The following is a 13,592-nucleotide window of genomic DNA, read 5'->3' as shown; positions in this document are numbered from 1 at the left end:
AAAGGTCTTTTCTGTGCTTCAAAATTAAGACAGTTTAAAGAGGACTGATACTCATTGGGATTCCAACTCCCTTGGGTCCTTCAGCCTACAAACCAGGCACAATGCACCAGGCATCTGGGTACAGCTGGCTGACCAAAACCTCCTGCAATGCTGTAACCAAGTGTGTGCCTGCAGTCCGGTGTAAATCCAACAAAAATGTCAGCCAGGCACATCACACACTCAGTAAGTGATATCAGTTATCAAGAGCAAGGAAGTCTTCAGGGTGGTATGATTATGTCAATGTCTACCAAGAAACCACATCTCACTGCATACAGCCAGGAGTGTTTAATGTAGACTTTGCCTGTATAGAAAAGAGGCAGATTAAGTTTTATTTATTAGTAAGCTGACTAACATGGCAGGCCTGACTTTGGTTTCTAGCTGTTGAGAATTTTCTTCAGATTCTTGTATTTACATCACCTTCTTACAATTGCAGCCAAGTCAGTATAAATCACAGAGAAAAACTGTGAGTGCTTTAATCACCAAGATTTAGCTGAATTTACCATTGTACTGCTGATATACATTGATATGTTGACCATATTTATATATAAATCTGCCCTGCTCTTTTCCCTGTAGTCCCAGAAACCAGCCTGCTGGAAATGCAACAAACTTAATAAACAATTCATCATGGGCATGATAAAATCATCACTGAAAATAAAAGGAAACCTCCCAAACGTATTCGTCAGAGCTACCGCAGTCCTTTAATTAACACAAAAATGCCTAAAAAAAAAGAGAGGGATAAAGAGAGAAATATAATTCTTTTATTTTATAATGTATTTTTTTTTCTTGTTAGCACTGGGAAAACTGTGAGAAACTAATAATAAAAAAAAGCCAATGTGCAGTTCAGAAAACTTCATGTATTATATATTGTGCTTAGTTAGTCTCTCATTACCCCACTGTCGTCTCCTAAGATTAATATTTTAAAGTGAGGTCCCACACAAAGATATTCATTTTGAAACAATATCAATATCAAATCAAAATATTTTTAAATATACATAAATATCCTTGAAAAAGTAGACTTTAGAGTTGCTCAGATTTTATTTTTCAACAAATGAGGAAAAATGATACAGACAAATGTAGATTGTAATCATTAGGTTTATGTCAGTTTAGCCTTGTGAGCAGGTTGAAGGTCATTGAGAATTTTATTTTTTTTGGACTGACGTAAACTCCTAATTTCAATGCCAATTTTTAAACTAAACCACCCTAGTTACTTGCCATACTGTGCCTTTTGGTGCACAAACACCAAAAGTCTTATAACACATGCATGTTGAGTGCCTAAAGCCTGACACGGAAAGAACAGAACTCTTGAAATTAGGGAGTGTATATTCATTAGCTGCCTCCCGTACTTTATTTTTAAAAACTATAACGGTGTGACAGTCCCATTACACGTGCCATCTGGTAAGTGCCATCCACTGTCATTTGCAGATCCGAGAGTGGAACCTAGTCTGGTCGATGGGAGGCTCGGAGCTGACAGAAGTGGTGTGAGGCCACCCCCTGCACTGCCGTTCCTCTCTCCTGAGCCCTTCCAAACTGCCCTGATGGGGACTCCTGAGCCCTGGCACATCCTGCTGCCTCTGGTTCCTCATCCTGCTACTTCTGATGAGTACTTGTGCCCACTTATCACCCTTGGTAACTTGGTGGTGATTTCTTTGCCCCTTGCTTCTCGGTGCCCTTGGGGCTTTGTCCCCATACTCCCTCTCCATGTCATGTTGGTGTTTCCACCACCTTGGCTCCAGCTTTGCATCAACCTGCTCCAGCAGCTCAACAGCCACCTTAACACTGCTGCTTTATTCTTACCCTTAGAGAAAGGACCAAAACTGTTGATGGGAAAGCTTCCATGTGTATAGATATACTCTATACCTCCCCAGACAGATGCAGAGTTAATAATGCTGCATAAAAGTCTCCTCATGGGAATTTTCAGTTTTCAACTAGTATAGCTAAAAATTTGTCTCTATCATAAAGGCTTTGCCTTTAAAAATGTTACTCTCATTATCCATGCTTGAAGTAAATTAAGCCATAGCACTGTAGTGACAAGGGCAAATGTATCATCAAGGAGGTACTACCTGCTTTCCCAAAGTGCGCACGAAGTCAGTGCTTCCATAATTTTACAAGAAAAAGCATTGCCCACAGATAAGCATCAATTTTTAAACAGTTTTCACTATTATTTTCAAGAAGGTTCTGCTTAAACATTATCAGAAATAAGCAGCTCCGTAGATATCTAGGTAGCAAGTCATAGATTTCCAGAATAAAAACTGAAGGTCATATAGAAAATATTCACAAGACATTATTTCTGTAACACTTGTAAGAGAGTATCCCAAAATATTTCTGATATTTTCATGGACTAAACAACACAGGGAATTATATCAGCTACAACTTCACAGAGAAAGTAGTCATTATGAAAAGAATGTTATGTAAAACTGAAAAAAAAAAAAAAAGTAATCACAACTATATGTGTTAAAAAATGGGAAAAAAAGAGGAATTGTCTTATTCTCTTCATTCATATTCTCAAAGGCTTCAATGTGGCAGATAATTTCAGACCAGAAGCTAAATTCACAGTGTGTAAACAATGAAAATTCAAATACTCTCTGCCAGTGCCACCAGCATATCTCTTAAGCACTGATGAATGATTTAAAAGAGCAGCTGCAAGCGATGGGAGCTGAGAGGGTCTGGCTCTGCACAAGTGAGATAATTGGCAACAGCCATCTCTGTGTACAGATTCCAGATCTCTTTATTTGCTAATCCATGAATTATTTATACGTGCTGCATAAAGTTCATATGTTGGGGTGATAATATCATCCTAATAAATAAAGACATGGGGAGTTCTGTGAGCCACTGCTTATAATTAAAATATTTTCCCATTTACAATATTTTCCAGTCTGCGCTACAGACAGATGTTCGTGCTGTTTGCTTTGGCAACCTTGTTGACACAAACATCAAACAGATTTGTGCTGCTATTCGCCCTCCCCAAGGCATTTAATTTTTTAATCTAATCTTTACCTCCTCAAATGTAACTTGTCTTGTAAAATAATCAATACTGTCTAGTTGTCAGGCAACACGCAGAACTGCACAAGCCACCTCGATGGTACCGCTCGTGTCTGCCCCATCTCTTACTGGTAATAGATTTCATGCTTGCTTTGCATAGAGCAGAAATAAAGCTGCTTGTGCTGAGATGGCTTCAGTTAGCTGTGTCTAGAGGGCAAGTGAGCAAGAGGTTAATTACATTGCACAAAATAGCTCTGATGAGTTCTTCAAAAGATTGCTCGAGTGAATAAGTGTGGTCAGGACCAGGGTCTGTTCCATGGCATTTTGAGGCACTTGCAAATAGTGGTGTGGGAAGCTGGAAGGACACTAAACAGCTCCAGCCCACTGTCCCTCCTGTGGTCATTGGAAGACAGAAGGACACGGGACCTCCAGCTCTGAGAAAACTTCCCCTTGCTTCTTCAGGCAATAGTGTGTTATAAAAATATTGATAAATGCCCTCTAAATATATTTTCCCCGAGGCAATTGCTACTGGTGCCTCACTCTTCCAAGAGAAGCTGCCCTCTTAATTCGAACTCTGCTGGCTATCACTTCAATTTATACCTTTTCGGTTTTGTGCCAAAAAGCTGTTTTCTACTAACCATGAGTGTTCCTTCTGCGGTCAGAACAGTCACGTCTCCCCAAAGCCCTCATCCAGCCAGGTGAATGAGATTGTTTTAGCTCCCTTTTGTAAGACAAATTCTCTTTTCCTCTTATCCTTTATTGCAAGAGCGTTTCACTCTCAGTTCATCCTTCCTAAACACAAATGACCGGGACTCTATCCCCTGCTGTAGAAGATGCCTTAACTGGTCCTTATACAACAAAATGGCCACTTGCCCAGTTCTACAGAAAATTGCTTGCCTGATCCATGCCAAAAGTGCGTTTTCCTTCTCCATGGCCACAGCTGGTAGGCGGTTTGCAGACACCCAGTGGTGAGCACTGCATGCCCAGACACCCACCCACTCTTCAGAGCTTCAAACATATGAGACAAATTCTTGCCCCTGGTCACCGCATGCTGAATCTTGCTCTTTGTGCTATTAATTTCCCCATTCTAGGCCTGCAAGATGGTCAGCTTCTCCAGTGTTTCTCTCTGCCTTCTGATGATGCTTATCAGCTTTGCGGCCTTCACAAATTTCATTAGCTGAGTCCAGCTTTGGGTTCCCAGGCTGTCATGGAAAAATCTAAGTAAGGTCATTCCCAAGACCAGCTCCTAATGAACCCTGCTGCTGATCCCCAATTAGCTTTGTATTTCTCTTCATCATAATCTACTCCCTTTTTTCATTTAGCCAATCCTTAACCTTCCCTTACAGTTCTCAAGCTAATCCTTGTCCTCTCCCTCTTAATTAATATCATCCAATGAGGCATCACATCCAGGAGGATGAGTGAAAGCATTTCCTTCCTTGTGTGAGGTGTCTGGCCAAGTTTTTCAAAAGACAGAAAGTAACAACACATGTGGATGGTTCCAAGTAGGAACCTGGAAAACCTACAAAGTTCAAGAAACATTGCAAGTACACTCATCCATTGTAGTGACTTGATGAGCTATGAAGAAGAGGAGAATTTGCTGTAAAAATGAGGAGCTGTAAAAATGTTAGGAGAATTTGTTTGCAGATTTCCTAAATGTGATAGTATGAGTGTGCACCTGAAGATGTAAATACCAGGAGGGAAATGTTCCAGCTCACATGGGGATCGCTGGCTTCCCCAAAGACGATGGTGTTTTGTTCCAGTATGTTGGTTCAGATCTTCAGCTGGTAGAATGGATCTGAACAGAGAAATCCCCATACAGAACTTTCTTCTTTTTCATTTTTTTTTCCCAATTTCTTTTCTATCTCCTGCACTTTCTAATTGAATCCCTTATTAATTTAACCTCCTTCTATTCAATTTGAATTCAGGCTTTCTCCAAGCTTTGATAAGAGATGAAAGCAAAGATTCAACCTTTGTCCCTGTGTTTTAAATATACTTAACTTTCTTATAGGATTAACATATGCTAATCCTAAAGGAAATACCACATGTAGAGGACCATTGTCTGTATTCCCTGCCTACCTTGGAAAGTCTCTGGATACCTCAGGATGCTCAGGAAGGTTGTGCGCTCTACATCCTTGGAGCCTTCCAAGACAAGACTGGGTAAAGCCCTGAGCAACCTGGTCTGACCTCTTTTCTGACACTGCTTTGAGCAGGAGGTTGGACTAGAGACCTCCTAAGGTCCCTTCCAACCTGAATTTTCCTATGATCCTGTGGTTCTGTCATTAAAAAATATTACAAATGGCAATGCTGTCATGATGGAGAGACTGTGCAGCCATGTCCTCACCAGATCACCCAAAGCTGCATCCCTCGTGGAGTGGTGGAAGGGCAGAAAGAACCTTGCAGTCCCTGTCGATCCTCCCAGCTCCTCTAATAAACCTCTTGACAAATTCAAAGGAACAGTATATCTCCTTGCAATTACAGCATGAGAAAAAATATTCTCTTAGTGCTGTTTACAGTCCATGAACACTGACAGAGTAAAGCCTCATTGCAGATTTTGTATTTGTGGATTTTGTATATATTATAATTTGATTTAGATAACCTTAATTTATTCTTTCCTGTAAGTAAAACTTTCTTGAAAATAAATAATGATATCCTAGCTAGTTAAGTAACAATTGACACTTGATATTGGCTATTTAAAAGAAAACACAAATAACATTTCTTCTCATTGCCTAGCTATTAAGCTGTTTTCGTCTCATGAGTTCTCAGGCTTTAATATATCCTTAATGTACTGACTGCATTAATAAAGTGCTAAATAAGTGTCGTGCAAACAGAAAACAAAAGCCTGCAATAAACCGTACAGCTGGTCCAGCTGGCAAACAAGGTGAAAGAAGCAGTTTTCCTTGGAGGAAGCCTTAAATCTTGCAGGATGGTAACATCTGTACTATCCACTACAGAATAATGAGTTCAAGCAAGGTCGCTCATATAGCTGGAAATAACGCACATGCACCCTAGTCTCAGCATGCAGGAGGCCACTGCCTGATTTGTGAAGCTTCATTATATGAAGCATGAGAGGAAGCCTGTTGTCATGGTCATTTGTCTCCTACGAGTGGAGTTCAAATAAAATTTTGTACATATGGAGTGACCAAATGACAGGAACCCTGGCTGGAAGCAGATGATGGATCGCCTGCTTCTGAGCAATGCCAGACAGCTCATATTTACAAGCAAGAGTCAAAATCTAAACAGGATCAGAGCAGGTAAAAGCAAGGAACGAGTAGTGCTTTGCAGAATAAAATAATTTTAAAGGTCATAGGAGTTTCACTTTCATTCCACAATCCTTTTTTTTTTTTTTTCCAAGCAGTGGAAATTACAGGTGTTTTTAGTTATTTTTTTTTTGTTGTTAAATATTCACACATTTCTTTTCACTTACTCTATGTCACTATTTATGGGTACTTCTATACTTTACACAGCATTAAGGATGCATGATAATATGGGAAAATATTTTATAGCATAAATGAATGGTTTACTAAAAGGAAGCCAATGTGACTGGAACATCCAGAAAAGTCACCATTTTATTTAATTAATCTCAGACTCCTTTAATAACTATGTTGTTAACAGCCAACAGAAAAGAAGTTCTTTAAATTCCAAACTACTAATAACGTCCTATCTTTTCCTGGAGAAAAAGCTCTTGTGATAGCTTCTGCTTGTGCAAAAGGGATTTTTCTTATCAGCCTGCTGTTTGAAAGTCGTACAGGCATGCGAGCGAGGGAGAACATCCCCAGCCGTGCTTCACCCTTGGGACTTCTGACCCCTGAACTACGCACAAAGGCACTGAGACACGAGAGCCAACCTTAGCTGTTAAGTAAGAAAGGAAGTCAAGTGAATGCAAATGTGAATTATATAGTAATTATAATATAAATAGGACCCTCAGATTAAGTCTGTGCATGCTTTCAAACAGCAGAAACTAATTTAAGCTTCATAACCCTCAGGAAAAGTTCCAAGAGGTCACAGTTTGCCTCGAAGCACTAATTACAGCCTCCCGCTACTGGGTATACAAAAAGCCAAGCGTCATCATAATCACCCCTGTATGGGAAACCGCTCTGGTCACAGCAGATAACAGTCATCCCGTGACACAAAATGTGAGCATCAGCTGCAGCCGCAGGGCTCCTTTGGTGGGGTGGGAAACCCGCACCCACGCCACTGGGTCCTGCCCAGCTCCTGGAGGTTGTTGTCACATCGTAGGGTAGTCAGATACACTTCACATTTACCTCCAGTTTTCAGATATTTTGGCCAGGAAGCCTGGGGTGTGGAGCAGCACAGGGATAGCGCACTCCTGGAGGATTCCTGTCCTGCTCCACCCAGAAAGACACCACCATGCCCTTCATAACACAGGGTGTCTAACAACAGCTCTCCACCCCTTACCGTACACCCCAGAACAGGCCAAGGACATCTCAAATGGTCCAGAAAATCTGACCCTCTGTGAGCTGCAGGTAAGGCAGTAAGTAGCAAACCATTCTGTTGATGCATATCACAACATTTAGTGTGCTGGAAAACGATGTAACTCTGGGCTAGCAGATGAAAACCATAATTTGGTCATGAATAATAGAGACCATAGATAGCAGTCTACTCTGGGGTGCAGCAGTAACAAGCTGCACTCATCTGATGGCCACAAAACACTCCCAGATCCTTCCTCTGTGGTTCCCTAAATAATTTAAACCAATGTTGCCTGCTTCCACCCTCCTTGGGTACTTGGTCCCATTCCAGCATCCCATCCCACTCCCTTGGATGATCATAAACGGTTGTCCAACCATCCAGCAAAAGAGCAGAACAGCTTCTAGAACTGATACCAGAAGAAAAAATATGTATAGGTACATATATTTATTTAACATTAAATTTACATTAAGATCAGATGCTGGACCCAGCTTGGATTGAGGCACTGGTGGTGGATCGTTGGGAAAAGCCCCAAAACTGGACAGAAGATGGGGGTGCCTTTTTCAGCAGCAGCACTGACTTTGTCTTCCAGTCTTTGTGGACATAAAGTGTTATGTTCCTAATGAAAATTACTACAGGGTGCTTTATAAAGTGTCATTGCTTCCCAGTAAGACAAGCTGGGGCACAGAGAGGCATGATCGGTCGGGACTGCAGGTAGAAACCACCTTCCCCAGAGCCTGGCAGCTCTCGCTTACTGCACCTGCAGTAAAGAAAGCATCTAAAACTGGCTCTCAGTCTTGGCTGGGGTCTGCAGAGCATGGGTATGCTGAAGTGTGCTGGCAGCTGGTGCATATCCCATTGGTAAAATCTGAGTATCAACCTTCCGTGTCTGCTTAAACCGGGACATGCCTACTGTGCTTCTCTGTCCATAGGCTTTTGACTCAGTTAATAAAACTCCTGTCACAGCACTAGTAGTTATTTCAGCATCTAATTAAGTCTCTTTAGACTAGCTCGACGACATCATTTATTACAGTCCTTGCCAAAGGTCACCTGAAATGCCAAGCGCTGGCCCTCTTAGCAGGACCAACTGCACTTAGAAAGCTTTTACTTGAATTTCAGCAATAAGTGCTTCAGAGATGTTTTGTCATTACCACGATGGGCAGTTTTATGATACTATTAGTTGACAGTCAACCCACATGCTTCACAAATACTGCCAAGCAGCAGGCTTTCTACATAACTTCGTTTCAGAGGGCATTAAATATAGGCATTTTCCTTCTGTGCATTTAATGTTGGTTACCTGGGGAGGTTAAATAGGAACTTTGGCTCTTCTCTCAAAAGAAAGAACAAGGTGTTTTACCATAAAACTACATTAACTAAGCACTCCCCCTGTATTTTTGACAGGCAACCTCTTTTTCTTTGTTCACATTCTTCCGAAAAGACCAGCCATAGACTTATAGTTCATAGAATATCTTGCAAGGGACCCCCAAGGATCATCGAGTCCAACACCTGGGTCCCCAGAGGACGACCCAAAAGCAAACAAACAAACAAACAGACCCTGTGTCTGAGAGCACTGTCCAAACGCTCCTTGAACTCCAGCAGCTCGGTGCCATGCCCACTGCCCTGGGCAGCCTGTCCCAGTGCCCGACCACCTCTGGGTGCAGAACCTTTCCCTAACACCCAGCCTGACCCTCCCCTGTCCCAGCTCCATGCCGTTCCCTCGGGTCCTGTTGCTGTCCCCAGAGAGCAAAGCTCAGCGCCTGCCCCTCCGCTCCCCTTGTGAGGGAGCTGCAGGCTGCCATGAGGCCTCCCCGCGGCCTGCTCTGCTCTGGGCTGAACAAACCAAGGGACTTAAGCTGCTCCTCACACTTCTTCCCCTCTAGACCCTTCACCATCTTTGTTGCCCTCCTTTGGACACTCTCTAATAGTTTTATGTCCTTCTTATACTGTGCCACCCAAAACTGCACACAGTACTTGAGGTGAGGCTGCACCAGCGCAGAGCAGAGCAGGACAATCCCTTCCCTCGCCCAGCTAGCCATGCTGTTCCTGATCCACCCAAGGTTCAGCTGGCCCTCCTGGCCATCCTTCCATACCAACTACAAGGAGCAAACTGCACACACATACATACCCAAGGACCCTCAACATCATAAAAGCCATAGGATGGTATTTCTGCTTCCACCTGCGTGCCCTCCTCATGGCTGTGTTGGGTCTTCCAACTCCTAACACTCAGAGCTTTATACAAATATATAATACATAATGCCATGCTTTAAACCCATATTGGGTTATTACCTTTTTTTCGTAACTACTTTGCTGCTTCTATAAATCAAAATTCAAGAGACCACTGAATGCCAGCCCTGTCTCCAGAGGCACTGAGTGACATTGTGGTGACACAGGAGCTGGTCTGGCAGGAGTCCCACACCGCAGCGTGCCGAGGGGCTCCTCTGCTGCACCAGGCTTCTCCAGCTCCCACTGTGGCTGGTGGGATTTTAGAACACTCAGCACCTGGGAGGATTGGGCCCGTGCTTATTAAGGGCTGTGATGTAATTACAGACCGGTTATTGAATTGCTATTGAGATGAAATGTTGCACGGTGCTGTGAGCTAACAGCAACTGTGTGCAACCATGCCTTGTTAGCTCTTCACTCTGGTATGATTTAATCATTTTACATGCTGTTTTTGTTACGGGAGTGCTCTCCTGCATGCTAATAGCTGAGTTGCTGCTATGAAAGTTGTTCTGCAGTGAAGGGATTGAAGATTCACTGAATCTTTCAAAACCACTCTGGTATTTTATCCTTCCAGGAGCCTCTGTGCCCTTATTGTCACTGCACATCTGAGCACCATAGTTAGTAATGGATTTTATTTTCACAACATCTCTAGGAAGTTTGAATTACAATACTTTTTTGAGTTGAAAGGAGCTTGTGGCAGAGGAGAAAATCAAACCTGTGTCTCCTAACTAGCATTTTGCAGCTTAACTTTTCAGACCACTGTTATCAAACATGTCTTTGAACTCTTCAGGTATAGATATGGACCATCAAATTAAAACAAATATTATAAAAACCTGTTTCAAAGTATAGAAATCATAGGTGTTTACATTCAACACAGGATTTAAAGAATCCAACAGTACTCTACAATTAAAATGATAGTTTTCTTAGGGAACAAAGAAAGCAATCCACCTACTTCATTTGCAGATGTATTTGTCTAAATATTCAGTTGTTTTATAGTTCATAAACAGCCAAAAGTATCCAAGGAAGAGCTATGCTATGTACATTGATTATCATTGCACAGATTTTTTATTTTTAATTTTTTATTTTTTTTCTTTACATGAGAATAATGAATACTAAGATCAATCTGCTTCTAGGAACATTATTGATGAGACCATTATATGCCAGATTTCTGTGTGATATGTAAGGCAATGCATTAGCAATATAACTAGGTTTTGTAAACCAAACATTAACTTATGAACTTGCTCTGTGGAATGGTAGACATGTTGATTTAGGGCTCTCCTGTCATCTGCTTGTCCACATCCACATCTACTATAAAAATCCCCATTTCCAGGTTTTCCATTGATTTCAAGGGATGGTGGGTCTGGCCCACACAGCACAGGTTAAAAGGTCTGATTAAATGAAGGAACTGAGAAAAATGTAGAAAGAGGTTCATTATTCTCCTGCCTCAAGGCATGAGCCAACCTCTTATTGCAAGAGCTGGGCAGATATGTCCCTGATGGGTACATTATTGCAAAAATCCTGAAGAGGGTAATTATGCAGCTTCCACTGACGGAGACAGGCTGTGGAGCTAGACCCACTTCTGGTCTGTTCCAGTAGCCAACGGTGCTTTTCCTTGGAGTGCTGTCTTGCAATATGAGGAAGGAAATGGGGGTCATGATACTTGGCTTGAGATGTGGCCATAGGCAAGTCACTAATTCTCGCTGTACCTCTGCTCCCCACCTGGTAAAAGCATGAAAATGATCTACTGGGGAAAGGTTGCAAAGGGCTTTATGCGTCTTTCCATAACTCAAATTAAACGTTCAGCACTGTATTTATTTTACCAACAATAAAATTTCTATTGCCTCTTCCCTGTATCTTGATAAATCTCAATATAGAATTATCTGGAGACATTAAATATTAAGCTCTTCATGTTCAAAATGACATAGATATACAAATTGCTGCCAATAATGCCCCTGTGATGATCCCATCAACCCCTCATATTAATGGAGAAACTGAAGCAAAATGCAATTTGATTCACTCATGATGAAAGACAAAGGTCATGATCTTCCTTACTGTAGCAAAAATAATTCAGACACTTTTATTCAGAAAACAAGTCACTAGCAGTAGAAGTCCCTCTGTTTTTGCGATGAATATTACAGAAGAAAATTTCTCAGGAGTGAAATGCCAAAACTAGCAAATTTTTGTGAAGATAGTTGATGGTTAAAAATCATATATCCAGGTTTTTATGGAGTTTTCAGGGCAAACACATTCCCAAAACTAAATATTATAAACTCAACATTATAAAAAGTACAGGCGAAACTGCCTGAATTGATAAGAAGATGTAGAAGATAAAATGTTATTTTGTTGGAGTGAAATTTGTCAATAAATCCAAGTGCTTTATCGATTTAATTTAGCTTTTCTTTGGGGCACACTCAAGCCTGGCTGAATCAGCTGGTAATCCCATGAGAAAATAAAATACTACAAGATTTTCCAAAATAAATATACTCGTAAAAGACAATGTGTTTATGCAGAGATGGCATCTAAGAATAGGCACAATACTAGAAACAACACACAGAATTTTATGTTTTCTCACATTTAAAAAAATCCTATTTTTTAAATCCTTGGACTAAACTATAGAAGTGGTAACAGTGCTGGATGCTGGCATTTCAGAGGATGTTCCCACCCAGCTGGCTGCTGGCTGAGCTTATCTCACACTGCACAGCCCTCGGCTATGCAGCTCACGAGGCGGCATCCATTATCCAGTTTTCCCACTTTTCTTGCCATTTCCAGCCTCCTTTAAAAGTTGTTTTCCACGGGAGTGCTGGGTTTTAGTAAAAAGTCACATTATTAATGCAGGAGAGGTGATAGTTAGTGGTCACTAACTGGCTTTAGCATGACTGTACTAATCAAGGATGCGAACCCCCTTCCAAATCCTAGCCCTGACAAGCATAAAAACCACACTGATGAATTCTTTTTAAGCAGCCCTCATTGCAAATTAATGCTTTCACTGAATGTCTTTTTTAACTTAGACCCACCTACACAAAAGATTTCTGTGTGCATGGTGTTGTCCAGAAGTATAACATTTTGGACTTGTGCCATCCATGTGGGCAGGAGCTTGTGCTGTGACCACATGAGAGGACAGAAAAAGAGATTTGTAAAATGGTTCCACAACATGGTTTTAGACCTCTTCATACTGGAAGGCCAAGCCTTGCTAAAACATTCTCTGGATTCTGCAGGGTTAAAATGAGATTAAAACTGATGTGAGGACAGCCTGCCACAAAACAGAGCTAGTTGATTTGATGCAACTTGGTAGTGAAAGTCTTTGTTGACTCCAAAAAAAATCAGGAAAACAAAAGAAAAATAAATGCTCATTTTAATGTTCAGAATAAACTTAATAGGTGGAAGTAGCAGGTAATGCTACTAAGTTCTCACATGTTCAGATGATGTTTCTATATCCCTCCAAGAGGGAGAAAGAAGATAATTCAGTTCTCAGGAAACATTTTAAGGAGCTGAGAAGTTTATAGCTACGTGCTGGCTCTGTAAATAATAAACTTGCAGCACTCATCTTTAAAACTCATAGCTACAATGACAGGACAAGTTATATGTACAATAATGTGAGGAATTTGACTCAGATTATCATTAAATTGGTTGCATTGCTTCTTTATTAGTGTGAATCATTCTCTCAAAGGAGATCCTTAAATTACAACATTTTCCTACACTGTGCTTTTGTACTCTTTGCTCTGTTTATGGGACTGAACCAGGATGTTATCTGGCAGAACCAAAGAGCTATGAATCTCATTTTTTATGAATAATCCGGCCAACAGGCATCATTCAGCACTGCAGGACCAGGAGTGTACTTACAGTGCTATTGGCATTGTAGCTGCTAGCTCAGAGGACATACCTGAGGAAAAGCAGACCTATACCCAGATAAATCCCTTTCCCATTGGTTC

General features: G+C 41.3%; 1 protein-coding gene across 1 annotated transcript in view; it reads right to left on the bottom strand.

The window, feature by feature from the left end:
* The window catches only part of DPP6 (dipeptidyl peptidase like 6), a 408,025-nt gene that overhangs the window by 16,908 nt on the left and 377,525 nt on the right, over positions 1 to 13,592 (bottom strand). The window lies entirely within an intron of this gene.

Source organism: Cygnus atratus, chromosome 2, assembly GCF_013377495.2.
Source record: "Cygnus atratus isolate AKBS03 ecotype Queensland, Australia chromosome 2, CAtr_DNAZoo_HiC_assembly, whole genome shotgun sequence".
NCBI lineage: Eukaryota > Metazoa > Chordata > Aves > Anseriformes > Anatidae > Cygnus > Cygnus atratus.
The sequence above is the reverse complement of the archived record's forward strand: the minus strand, read 5'-3'. Positions and strand labels throughout refer to the sequence as shown.